We start from the raw sequence: 13,629 nt of genomic DNA on the forward strand, positions 1-13,629 counted from the left end.
GGAGATGCCCAGAGCTGCTCTGAGAGCGTTGTTCTGAAGGGTTTGCAGTTTATTGGTGATGGCCTTGGTGGATCCTAGGTAGAGGGCGTTACAATAGTCAAGGCGAGACAGTATGAGGGCTCTGGCGAGTGTCAGACAACTAGTGTCGGACAGGAAAGGTTTGGCTGCACGGATTAATTTGCACGTGTAAGCCATGGAGGATGCAAGGGAGCTCACTTGTCTTTTGAGGGAAAAATTGGAGTCTAGATAGAATCCCAATGTTTTGACCTCCAGTCCGACTTTGATGTTGTTCCCGTCAATCATGAAGGATTTATAAGCCGGGCCAAGTTTCTTTATACTGATTGTGGTGCCTAAGATGATGAGTTCTGTTTTATCATCATTCAGGCATAGTCCATGAGTAGCCATCCATGCCTGGATGATGATGTACACCCTATTTAACAAGGCCAAATCCTTTCCATAATCTCCTGAAAGCGGAAGGAGGATCTGAGTATCATCTGCATAGTTAGTGTAGGTGATACCAAGATGATCCAAATCATCGAAAAGGGGCTTGGTAAATATGTTATATAATGTGGGGGAGACACAAGAGCCCTGAGGAACACCACAGGTGATGGGTATAGGGTCTGCTGCCGCCGTGGGAGAGAAGACCCTCATAGTCCTGCCGTTAAGGAAGGATGTGATCCAGGTGATGGCCTCGCTGGAGAAATGAGCCGAGGAGTGGAGGTGTGAGCAAAGGACGGAGTGATCGACCAGATCGAAGGCTGCAGATAGGTCGAGGAGGAGGAGTAGGGCGGCTTGTCCATTGTCTCTGAGCGAATCGATCTGCGCTTTCAAGTCAATAAGGGCGGTTTCAGTCCCGTGTTGGGGACGGAATCCAGATTGTCTAGAGCCTAAGAGGTTGTGTTCTTCCAAGTGCTTCTGTATTTGTACATAGGCAACCTTGTCCAGAATTTTTAGTAGAAAGGGAACAGTAGTTATGGGTTGGTAGTTTGTGGGTGTGGCTGGGTCGAGTGTAGGTTTTTTCAGTAGAGGTAGTACCCAGGATTGTTTTAGGTTAGTAGGGATGGAGCCAGTGGCAAAGGAGGCATTGATCAATTTTGTAATGAAAGGGGAGAGGTCGCGGGCAGCATCTTTAATGAGCTGTGCAGGGCATAGATCTCCCTGGCAGTTAGACGGTTTCAAGGACAGGATAATTTTTTCGACTTCCAGTATGTTGACTTTGGTGAATTGGAAGCGGGCTAGGTCAGTGGGTGTGGGTTTGTCCGGAATTATTGAGTTGAGGGTGTCATTCAGGGATGCTCTTTTGCTAGTGATTTTACTTTGAAGAGTCGCAATCTTGTTGGCTAGGGCACTTTGAATTTCTGAGCACCAGTTTTTATCTTTGGTGCACGTGTCAAGGGGTGCTATGGGGGTTTATTACACCATTTCTTACACTCATTCACATACATTCATTGTGCCAGAAGTAGAGATATATGGAAATATGATTCCTGCATTACAACCATTAATAAATGCATGCAATAAAATCAGTCTCTTGACACAAATGTCTGACAAACCCAATATATAGCCATTCTGTCTGTTTCTGCTATATCCCACCCTAACAAACCCATTATGCTCACAATTTTGTAACTCAAGTGTATTCCTAAATGGCAACAACCGGAAATTACATTTTTTACTGCTTGTTTGATGTTCAAATTTGAGACAATTCCAGTATATTCCCAGGTTGAACATCGGATTAAACTCAACATTTGGAAAGCCCATTATATTCAGTGGTTTATTGCCAGTAAAACAACAGTTTTATTAGTCAACGAGTAATTCGAGTTTGGCAATCGATAGACATTGCCTGTATGATTTGCACAACACAAGCATGTCGATTGATTTACAATCCCATTTTTTCTCCAGTTTTCAGAATTTCAGCAAATCACTGATTCACCTATTGTGCACAGCAGTCCAGTAGCCACACTACAATGAACTATGATTGTTCAATATGGAAAATGTACCCAGTTGCACCTTCATCCCAATTTACTGTTGCTCAATGTTTGGTTCGCTCACACAATGTTATGGTAAAATGCAATTCTTTGTTTATTGTTTAATAATAATATTAAACACCAGTTCAGTTTGGAATTTCCCAGTATACTCCCACTTTACACACTCCCAATCTACTCGCAGTGTTAAAATCCCAGTGTACACTCAATTTGCAAAATAGCATTATATTCCCAGTTTACACAATTTCAGTAAATTCAGAATGTGACAATTTTAATATGTATTAACCTTGTTGGCAAGATAGCCGAAGTTTAAACATTCAAGTATGTTTTCTGTTTGTCCAACCATATTGTATTCACAGATTACCAATTAAAGTGTATTAATAATTTGACAATCCCAGAAAATTACTAGTTTGTCCAATCTTTAATACACATTGATGTAAATGCTGTTATGTCATCTTAGTAGCACTTTCACCATCCAACGATATTCACAGTTTATCCAACCAGTGTATCCTTAGTTTATCAAGCCCCAGTAAGTTTACAGTTTGCCAACCCGTGTACAAGTTCAATTTAAACAATCCAAGTACATTTCCGATCTGAACGTCAGGGCAATAACACTGTGCACTACCCAAGTGCATCCCCAGTTTACATACTACGAGTACATGCCGAGGTTATCAATTCCAATGTTATCACAAATGTTACTACCCTAGCACCCTAGCATAGCACCTGATACGCAACAACAATAAGCGTCCAGTTTGTACTATGAGTGTATAGTAATTGTTGTGGTACCATTGTAAGTTTCAATTTTGCCCAATGCTGGTGTATTGCTATGCATCCTAACGCACACAATTCTGGTGTGCTTTCAGGTTATCATTACAACATTCCAGTATAGTAGTATATTCTCAGGTAACACAATTTCAGCAAATTCAGAGTTTAACCATTTTAGAATGTATTCCCATTTCGGCCAACCCGAGTATCCAAAATGCCAGAAAAAAGTTTGAACATCTAATTATACTCCCGGTGTGCCAGGGCAAGTATCTGTAGATTGAAAACAATACATTTTAGATTGCAAAAACCCAGTATATGTAATGTTTGGTAATATCAGTATATTGTTATGCAGACAAGATGTATTCTCAGTTTGACAAACCCAGTATATTCACAATTTGCAAAACCCCTGTATAGTCCAAGTTTGGGTCTTCCAGTATGTTTTCTGTAAATCCAACCCCACTTTTTCACATGTTGAACATGTGTGTATATTTACAGTCTGAAAATGGCAGTAAACTCCCAGTTTAACGAATTTCGAAAGCTCCCATATTTAAAGCCCACTACCCCACAAACACAATGGGCCTCATTCCGAGTATGGCGTTAAGGGATAGCGGCCACCGGTAACGAGACCGGTGGCGGTGATCCCTTACCGCCATACTCAGAGTTCCCTTTGCGCCCTCGCCCTTAACGCCTGCTTTGAGCAGGTGTTAAAGTCGAGGGCGCAAAGGGGCCTCCAAGCCAATAACGGTGACCGTAATGAACGGTCACCGTTATTTGCATCTTCCCCATTCCCATTGAGCCCTATGGGGGCTCATTTGGGAATGGGGAAGAGCCTTGGTGAATGGGGAATTACCGCCCCGCCAACCTTGGAATGGGGCGGTAATTCCGCCATCCACCAAGGCGCTGCCGGTCTGGGTACGGCGTCAACCAAGGCGTTAATAGCGCCATTGGTTAGCACCGTACTCGGAATGAGGCCCAATATATGTTCATATTGGCATGCCCTGTTTGATCAATACCAGCACAGTCTTTGACTATGCCAGAATACCCACAGTTTATCCAACCCCAGTGTACTCCCCATTTGTCATACCCCATTATATTCACAGTTGTATGATTTGGAGTATTCCCAATTTGATAATCCCAGTATTTTCCTTGGTTACCAATCCCAGTAAATTCCCTGTTTGAAAATGCTAGTATATTTTCAGTAAAAAAAAAAGCCAAGCATATTCCCAGTCTACAGGGCCCAATACACTCACAGTTTGCACTATCCCAGTGAAATCCCCAATGACAAACTCTGTACATTCAGAGGATTGCCATTTCAATACTTTCCCAAGTGTTCCAATCCTTGTATAGACCCAGAGATACAACCCATTCTATATCTCCAGTGTGAAAGGGATAGTGAGCTAAAGAACTTGTTGAGACACTCTCGTGGGCCATCCACCCAAGAAAATGTCAATGGGATGTGTTTGCGCTGGTAGAAGGAATCCCAGAACACCCCTTGGTTTGCATATTAAGTAACTTGGGGTCTCAACCTAAATTACATGGCTAATCCAGACATGGACCCCTTGCTCACTATTCTTAGAGAGGCACAGCACTACCTCACTGATGAGGCCCGCCTAGGCTGAAACACCTGTCTGGGGTTGCTGTTGGTACTCTTATTCAGAGGAGAATTGCCTAGCATTTCGGTGATGGACTGCCCTTGTGCAGGATAAAGACCAATATGCAGATGGAAATGTCTCTTCTGTGAAAGGGGTAGTGAGCTAAAGACCTGGTTGAGACTCTCCCGGGGGCCATACACCCAAGAACAGGTCAATGGGCTGTGTTCATGCCAGTAGACGGACTCCCAGAACCCCCTTGTTTTCCATTATATTTCATGTTTGCAGTATTTTAGCATATTAGCTGTTTTAGGATCATCAAGCTGTGTTTCCATTTTGCTAAATCCTAGTACATTGTACTGTCTCCTAATATACTCTGTTCTATATTGTGCCCAATTTACAATTACAACAGTCTTTTCAAGCATTATATTCTCAGTATGCACACTCTCCGAAAATTGATATTTTGGTCATTGTAAAATATATTGCATTTTTGTTCAATACCAGTATTTCTCAATTTGTAAATGACATAAATGACATAATATTTAGAGATTAAACATCCCTCTCTGTGTTATAGCCCCAGTAGCCTGCAGTTAGAGAACCACAATATATTGATTGTCTACACAAACCCAGCATATTTCTTGTTTGACAATTCAGTACTTTTAAAAATAATGTACCGACAGACGATATATTCCCAGTTTAACAATCTCAGTATATGCCCTATCTGAACAAGAACAGTATTATTTTATTGACAGGTTGGACATTCAAATATATTCCAAGTTTGATGATCCCAGTAAATGTACAGTTTAAACAATCTAAGCTACATCCATGTTTCAATCCTGGTATACCACCAGTTTGACAACCCCAGTGCATTCTCATATTTGCATTGCCTCTTGGACCAATGCCAGTATAAGAGTGGTTTGACTATGTTTAAAAATGTTTTAAGGTATTTGTCAGATCACAATATATTCACTAACATTGGATATGGGTACAGACTTTATAGAGTGCGCTATGATCACTTTCTCATTTAGAAATGGCTGGCTGCGTCACCAATTCTGTGTTAGGTCCACCCATGGGGACCTCACAGAAGAAATGCACAATATGAATTTTAGAATTGGCGTATCGCGCGCTGCCTGTTAACTATGTTGGTTAAGTGAATTTAGGAAATAATGTATCAGAATAGGAATGAATGCAAGATTGTATCGGTAGTAGGTTTAATTTGCCAAACTGTCAGCCGATACGTGTTTCGACCAAGTAATTTTCAAGGCAAGTTTTCTAATCTAAGTAGGATGAGCCAGCTATTTTTCTGGATACACGCCACATTTACTTAGAAGCAAGCGTGATCCCTCTGTGATCATGCACCACACACACAAAGGAGGCACCAGCATCTAGGTGCTGCCCTATATCGATTCATTTGGGTTCTGAAGGAAAGGATTGGAACACACATGATTGTCAATCCACCATTCCTGACTACCTGGCAGTCCAGACTCTTTTAATTCAATGCCGTGATTCCGAGTCTACAGGAACCTCCCATCACAACTTGTTCTGTCCTGTTGAAGGACAACACAACAGCAGCTACATAACACAGCTCTGTACAGCCGAAACACGGGCGTGTTGACATTTTGACTCTAGCTCCCAGTGCCTAACTCATACACTGTTTAGAATTGTGCAATTGAGCACACTGTACTGTTGTCTTACATTTGTTTCCCATTTAATTCTTCAAGAATTGAAGGGTATGTATATGTTTTGTACCAAGATCCAGGGTAATGGTCTTGGGTTAGCACTAAATATATCATATGTAGATACTGTCTGTTAATTGTTGAGTTTCCTGGATACAGATTGATGTTGTATATTAAATGTTGCTGACAAAAAGCAAACATTTTTGCAATGTGGTAATCTACAACACAAGTGTATGTATTGGGTTCTGTGACCCTGCTCATTTGTATTATTTAATGTTCACTTACCTGGGTAGAGCGGGGCCGTAACCAGGAGCCCTTTGTATTCTAATAGTATGAGCCAGCTACAGCAATATTATTTGAAAGGATGTGTTCTTTAGCAATGAGTTTCTGTTGTGACATGTGTTTTGAACTTGAGTCATTTTCAAGACAAAGTATACATGGCTCAAAAAACGCATTATAATGACTATATAACATTTGTATGTATACAGACATGGGTACGGAAAAGAGTATAATGCTGTGTAATCTCATTATGCCTATACACGTCTCATAGTCTCAACTATAACTGAAATCCAATTTCAAGCATACAGTTCATTAAATGGTCTCCACATTTCCACGTATTTGCCTTCACGTTTCTGCTTTCTCACCATTAACTTTTCATAGCTTGACAATATCTGAATATCCAACAACCAACCATCTACCGTCAGTTTCCTCCTTGTTTATCAAATCTTAGAATCTGGTTTGCAGCCACTACCAGCACTTTATCAATCCAAGTCCCATAACTCTTAGCTACATTGCATCTCCCCGAGCATGCAAGCAAAATCACAGCAGATACTGATATAGGAATCAACATCCCCAAGATCGCATTCAGTCTGTCAAGAACCTCTCCCCAAAAGTCATTCACGCTAGGATATTCCCAAAGCATGTGTGGCATGTAGTATGATCCTAATTTGGCAACCCCAGTGTATTCTTACTTGAAACAATACAAGTGTAATCCCAGCCTAAGGGCCCAAGTACACCTAGTTTGCACTTCTACAGTTCACCGCCAGCCTGCAAGGCCCCAGTTTATTCTAGGGTTGGCAACTGCGAGAGTAGACCCACTTCTACAACTTTGCTTTGGTACCAGATTTGTAATCCCAGTATACCTTACATTTGTACAATCTCAGTATATTAATAATTTCAGTTCCTGTTCATGTTTGCATTTTGTCAAATCCTAGCATATTACACTGTATCTATCCCAAAATAGACAATTCCAGTTTAAAATTATAGCATTCCAATAAAGCAGCTCATTCTCGGTTAGCACATTCCCAGCACACTACCAGTGATTGCAGGGTATTAGGTATACATCAGGGTACCTGATCGATCCTTCTCTGGGATGCAGATGAATGACAGTTCATGAATGAGAATGGGCACAACAGTATCTTGATTAAAAAAAGTTTTGTTTTTTTTTCTCACAAATTGAAGAACGTATGCTAAAGTAGAAAAGACACCCAGGAAATTCATAGCAATGCTGCAATACATTGTTGGGGGTTGTAGACATGACACAGGATTGGTTAAAGATGGCACTGGTATGCCTAGAGGAGAATGCATTGTTAAGGAAGATCATTCTATATACATTCAGAAACCGATTTGGGCAATATTGATCATTAACAAATGTTTCTATTAAAAAAAATGTTTAAAAACGAGTACTAATGTAGAATAGTAATTGTTAAGATGTTGTATTTAATGCTGCATGATATATATGATATGATTGGTTATTTATAACACGCTTAATACCCAGAGGTTTCTAAGCGTGGACCAGGGATCAAACCTGCGTTGCTCAGTGTCTCCTTGCTTCCCATCAGTTTTCGAATATGAGTTGTTTGTAATATTACTTTGGGGAGACATTATATAATACAGCAAAAATAATCCTTGTTGGTTCACACTCTAAAGAAGTACATCTGGGAAGAAGCGTTATAAACATGGTTCTTTGCATAGACATGTTGGCCGTGGATAGCAGGGATGCATGTAGTGGCTGGTCCTCTGCCAGTGTCTATTACTAAGAAAACGGGACCTCGTGGTAGCTCTTCGCTTTCTGTGTGTCGTGCAAATGCCCATTTAGGAGTGCCACATCACAGCAACCTGTGAATGCATTGTTTGATTGCAGGGCCCCAGAGATGGTGAATATCTATCCCGAGTGGTGTTTTGTGTGCAACACATGGTGGGTGTTTAGGGTGTCAATTAGTAGTACAGTCACCGGTAGCATTACACCATTAAACTGCAGTGAAGGTGAACACCGGATTGTGTTTTCCGGTAGTGCACCTTGTGTGTGTGTTTTTTAGCTGTGTCCGTAATGATAGCAGTGCACATAAGAACTCTTGGCTAGATGTTATACATTACAGACAGAGAGAATCGCAGTGAAGCGGGACTTTGCCCCCTGGTATTGTAAAAGGTGTGGCTTTAATGTTTTGGGCTGCTTGAACACATAAGAGTGACATTGCTTTTAGGAGATGAGTGTTTTCTGGCCTGCCTATACACCCTAAAACTTTAAACTGGTGATGCATACATACCAGTGTGGAGAACGTGATGTGCTTGCTTTATTACCATATGTACAAAAGCCTCTTCCCTTTCCCCCTCAAGCACTCCCTTGTGCACCCTCTTCTCAAGAAACCCTCCTCCGACCCCTCCTGCCCGGCTAACTATCGCCCTATCTCCATCACTCCCTTCCTGGGCAAGCTCCTGGAGAAACTGGCCATCTCCCAGCTTAACCTCCATGCTGAATCTGTTGGTAGTCTTCATGACCATCAATCTGGCTTCAGAGCTGCCAGAAGCACGGAAACTGCTCTCCTGAACATCCGTGAAGACCTGCTCTTGAACCTTGATTCCAACACTCCGTGTGTTCTCATTCTGCTCGATCTCTCCTCTGCCTTTGACACTGTCAACCATGCCATCCTGCTCAACCGTCTCCGGGAAATCCTGGGTATCACTGGTCAGGCTCTGGCGTGGCTGACCTCTTTCCTTTCAAATCGACCCTCCCAGGTCCAACTGGGGTCCTTCCTCTCCGACATCTTTTTCTCCACCTGTGGTGTCCCCCAGGGATCTAATCTCTCTCCCTGGCTGTTCAACCAGTATCTGGCACTCCTTGCCCACCGCATTGCCGCTCTCTGCCCTAATTTCCAGTGCTATGCGGACGATACCCAGCTCATTTTCAGGCTACCCTCAGCCTCCCCCTCTCCTTCCTCATCTCTGACTGTCTGTCTGCTATCCAAGAATGGTGTGCTGCCAATGACCTCTGCCTTAATGCCAGTAAGACTGAGATTCTACTCATCGGTACTCCCACTCCCTCCTTCCCTGCAGCTCTCTGGCCTGCCTCCCTTGGCCCCCTCCCTGCTCCTACCGGCAAGGCAAAAAACCTTGGGGTCATCTTCGACTCCACACTCTCCTTCTCTCCTCATATTTCTGACGTCGCCAAGAGGTCACACTACCAGCTGCACCTCCTCAGAGGTATTCTTCCCTTCCTCTCCTTCCCCCAGAAGCTCACTGTCTCCCGAGCCCTGGTTCTCTCGAAGCTGGACTACTGTAACAGCCTCTATCTTAACCTGCCTGCCTCCACTCTCCGCCCTCTGTAACTCATCCAGAACAGAACTGCGAGACTTGTCCTTGGCCTCAAGCCCAGGGACCGTATCTCTCCAGGACTGAAATCTCTACACTGGCTCCCAGTGGCTGCGAGGATAAAGTTCAAAACCCTCTGCATTGTCCACAAGGCCTTCTGGGGCCTGGGTCCTAAATACCTTCAACTCTCTCTTCCCAAATATCTTCCTTCCCGAGCCCTTCGCTCATCCGCCTCCAATTCCCTCAGGGTTAGCCACTTCTCGAAGCATCGAGCTGGGGGTAGATCTCTCTCCGCGGCAGGGGCCTCCCTCTGGAACAGCCTTCCTGCCTCCCTGAAACTTCAGGAGAACCATCTCCGGTTCCGGAAGCACCTCAAAACCTTCCTCTTTGCTTCTGCTTTCTCTCTCCCTCTCCCCTGCTGAACAGCTAATTAATTCTTCACTGAAACTGCACTGATCCTGCAACTGGCCCACTCTAAACAGCCTCGGTCCTGGGCCCAGCCACTCTCCACTTGCACTGATGCCCTGGAACCCCTTTGCACTGCGGGACTGTCTCTGTATCCCTACAGCCCCCCCCCTTCCCCAGCACTTGCTCTGCACTTACCTCGCACTTGCCACCAGCTGGCCCTATTTATTTATTTATTACTTTACGCCACTTACCTTGTACTGCACTTCCCCCCCTCCCCTTCCCCTTGCACTTTTCCCCCTCCCACACCCCTGCACTTGCGCGATCTGAATGACACCTGGCCTAGTAGGATCGTTGTCTGTCTCCCCTTGTCCCTCCCCTCCCTGCCTCGTCGCGCCTTGAAACACCTGTGTATAGGCGCGTTACAAATACCATATCATATCATATCATATAAAAAAAAAATGTGGTAGTAGGGCACATATAAAACCGAGGGCAGCAGCACCAGTAGGGCGGTAAATAGTCTAGAGATATACTGCATATAGTGTGAATAGAGCTGAATGCAAGCTGCAATGGGACGTGGTAGGGTATCATTTAGCCATGCATTATTTTCAAATTTCGCAGGCAGTAGCCATTAATAAGCAGTTGGCGCCTCCCAAGTTGAAAATAGACATTCAATCAGAGAGGGGCTGCACATAGAAGGTATATAGCCCAATGCAACATTAGTTGTTAAATTGAATATATTGACTTGATGGACATTCTGTTGTTAGGTTACACGTCACACACATGTATATATTCAATGAAAAAACTTAGTTAAGGGGACGTTATGTTAAGTTGCACTAATAAAAACCTATGAAATTCAATGGAAAAACATTGTTACAGGGACGCTATGGTTACAGGTAAAACCGAACAACCTAAGAAATTCGCCATTTATGGTAAGCTAAGCAACCATAACTCATGCCGCCACCGTGCATTGCTAAGACTAACACCCAGGACATCAAAGATGACATCACAATTTTTTTTTTAAATTGCACAGTACACTGGTTTTAACTATAGTACCTGTAAAGTACTAAATATGAGGGTCATAAAATACAGAAATGTCTATAATGCAATGCAATAACTCATTATGAACTACCTGTTCTAACGTATGATATTTTCTTTTTTCACAGAGATCGAAAAAGTATATCTGGTCCAGTTATACCATGTGAAAAAAACTGCATACAACCACAAAAAACTCAACCAGTAGGTATTCAATAAATAAACTGAGAAACACTGCACTCCTTGTTACAAACTCGACAATCTTAACTGCATAACCTAGCCAAATCTTTCCATACAAACTCGACAAATGAAACAGTACACAAACTTTTGGTTTGTGGATATTTGATGTGTGTTTGATTCTATGGGTGTGTTATGCTGCAGTGGTTGTGGCCAGGGCCTAGAGTCTTAGATGCATGGCCTTAGGCCTATGGCCTTCTGCCATGCACCCAAGTCCCTAGGCCCTGGCCACAACCACTGCAGCATAACACACCTATAATACCAAACATTTGGACTGTGGTATGTGAGCTGCTTATAGGGGATATTAATTACAATCAATCCTCTTCTAAAAACCCAAAACCAACATCATACTAAAGTAAAATATCCAGTAGTGCGCCCAGTATTTAGTATGTCCGCAGACAATCGCAGTGACCGCGGACATGACAAACACATCAGGGGCACCTGCCACCTAAAAGAATACAGTATTTGACCCATCTCTTACTCCCCCGCCCTCCCCAAGCAATTCTGCACACCAACACACTTCCCAAAATGTAATGTTGCCTCTGTTCGCTTCCACGCTGTCGGCGGATCCAAGATGGCAGGCACATCGAAGCAATGTGACGCACCTCACTCCTCATCCCAGCCAATCAGAGAACATGTTGCATGTCCGCAGACATGATGCAAGCTGATTGGTCAATCGGTGTCCTGTCCGTGGAGCGAACAGGGAAGTGTGTCCGTGGAGCGGACGTCGATATCACAAATTCTTTTGCCTTACGTTTTGGCCATTTAAAAATAACTACTGCACAGATTTACATCAAAATAACAAAAGCACGCCTTTGGGACTAACCACCGCTCCTGCCGCAAATTTGGTGGAAATCCGTCCAGCGGTTTGAGCAGTTTTTTCCCATTGTGTCTTTGGGAAAAAAAAAAATTGGGACCCCCCCTATAACTTTGCCCCCCCCCCGTACCAAACCTCACTAAAATTCAGAGTGGGCCACATACTTTTTTTGCAAAGTTTGGTGAGGATTCGTCCAGGGAGAGCAAAGTTATAAGCCGCTAAAAAAGTGCTCTTCCTATGGGATTAGCAACTTAACCGTAACTACACAGCCACTACCGTGGGCTGTTTCATTCAGTCGAAAACACTTTGTTAAAGGGACATTATGGTTAAGTTGCACTAATAAAAACCAATGAAATTTAGTGAAAAAACTTTGTTAAAGGGACGTTATGGTTACAAGTACAACCAAAAACCCCCCAAAATGTGCCAGTTGTGCTTATGTGCCAGTTATGGTAAGATAAGCAGCCATATCTCACGCCACCACCAATCACTGGTAAGACTAACACCCAGGACATAAAATGTGACATCAAAAATGTAATTGAAGACATCCCTGATGAAATCACATATCTAAGCCACTTGTTTTTGTTCACGGACATATCTAGGCCAGATTTCTTTATTCACTGACAGTCACAATATGATAATTCAATAGGTGCCATATATCTAGACGTTAAAGTGCTGTCCATAGTGTCTGGTCTAAGCTCAGGGTGCACATAATAGATGGGGCAATAAGCAGCCCACAAACACACAATTCATTTGTATACATGAAGATGAACTTTAATGGTATTGACATTTTCTGGTCATGTTGTTTATTTCTTCCTTACTTTAGTTTCCCTGTATGTGCCTCTGATTAGTATGCATTGTGGGTCTTCATATGTATTGTTTGCACTAACACAGGTGTGGATTAAGTATTGAATTGTTTGCTATTTATTCCATGTTTATCATTACTCAAAACTCTGATAAGGTAGCATTCATTATTTTACTGTCCAAAATTACCAGATTAAAAGTAGTCTACTTCTATGGTGTATGCTGCAGCCATTGCCTAAGTATGTATGATTAGGTTGCTGTATTAACAACAACTCTCCAATTATTTATGTATTTATTTTTACATGTGTCTAGCGCGCACAAACCCTCAAGCATCAGGGCGCTAGGCATACCAGTTACACAACACCCAAAGGCACGGTCAAGCATCATACATAGTTTCAGAAAGGTCGGGGGTATTTGGAACCTTACATTCTGCATGGCCTAGGTATGGCAAATATTTTGGTGATGCGAATGGAATGCATTGATGTTGGTCAGGTTTACTTGATGAGGCATCTTTTGAGGGCCTTACGGAATTCCCTGTAGGGGCGTTCCAATCTTAGGTTGACTGAGAGGGCTAGTCTTTGTGTGTATGGATTTCTAGTGGGCCTGGACGAGTGGGATTTGGAGATTCTTTGGGTGAGGTATGGTGGTGCTGATTTGGAGAGGTATCTGTGCGTGATGGTTAGGGTCTTGAATAGGATTCTTTCCCTGATAGGGAGCCTGTGTATTGCCTTGCAAAC

This window comes from Ambystoma mexicanum, chromosome 10 (genome assembly GCF_040938575.1).
Source record: "Ambystoma mexicanum isolate Mex_15411 chromosome 10, UKY_AmexF1_1, whole genome shotgun sequence".
Classification (NCBI taxonomy): domain Eukaryota; kingdom Metazoa; phylum Chordata; class Amphibia; order Caudata; family Ambystomatidae; genus Ambystoma; species Ambystoma mexicanum.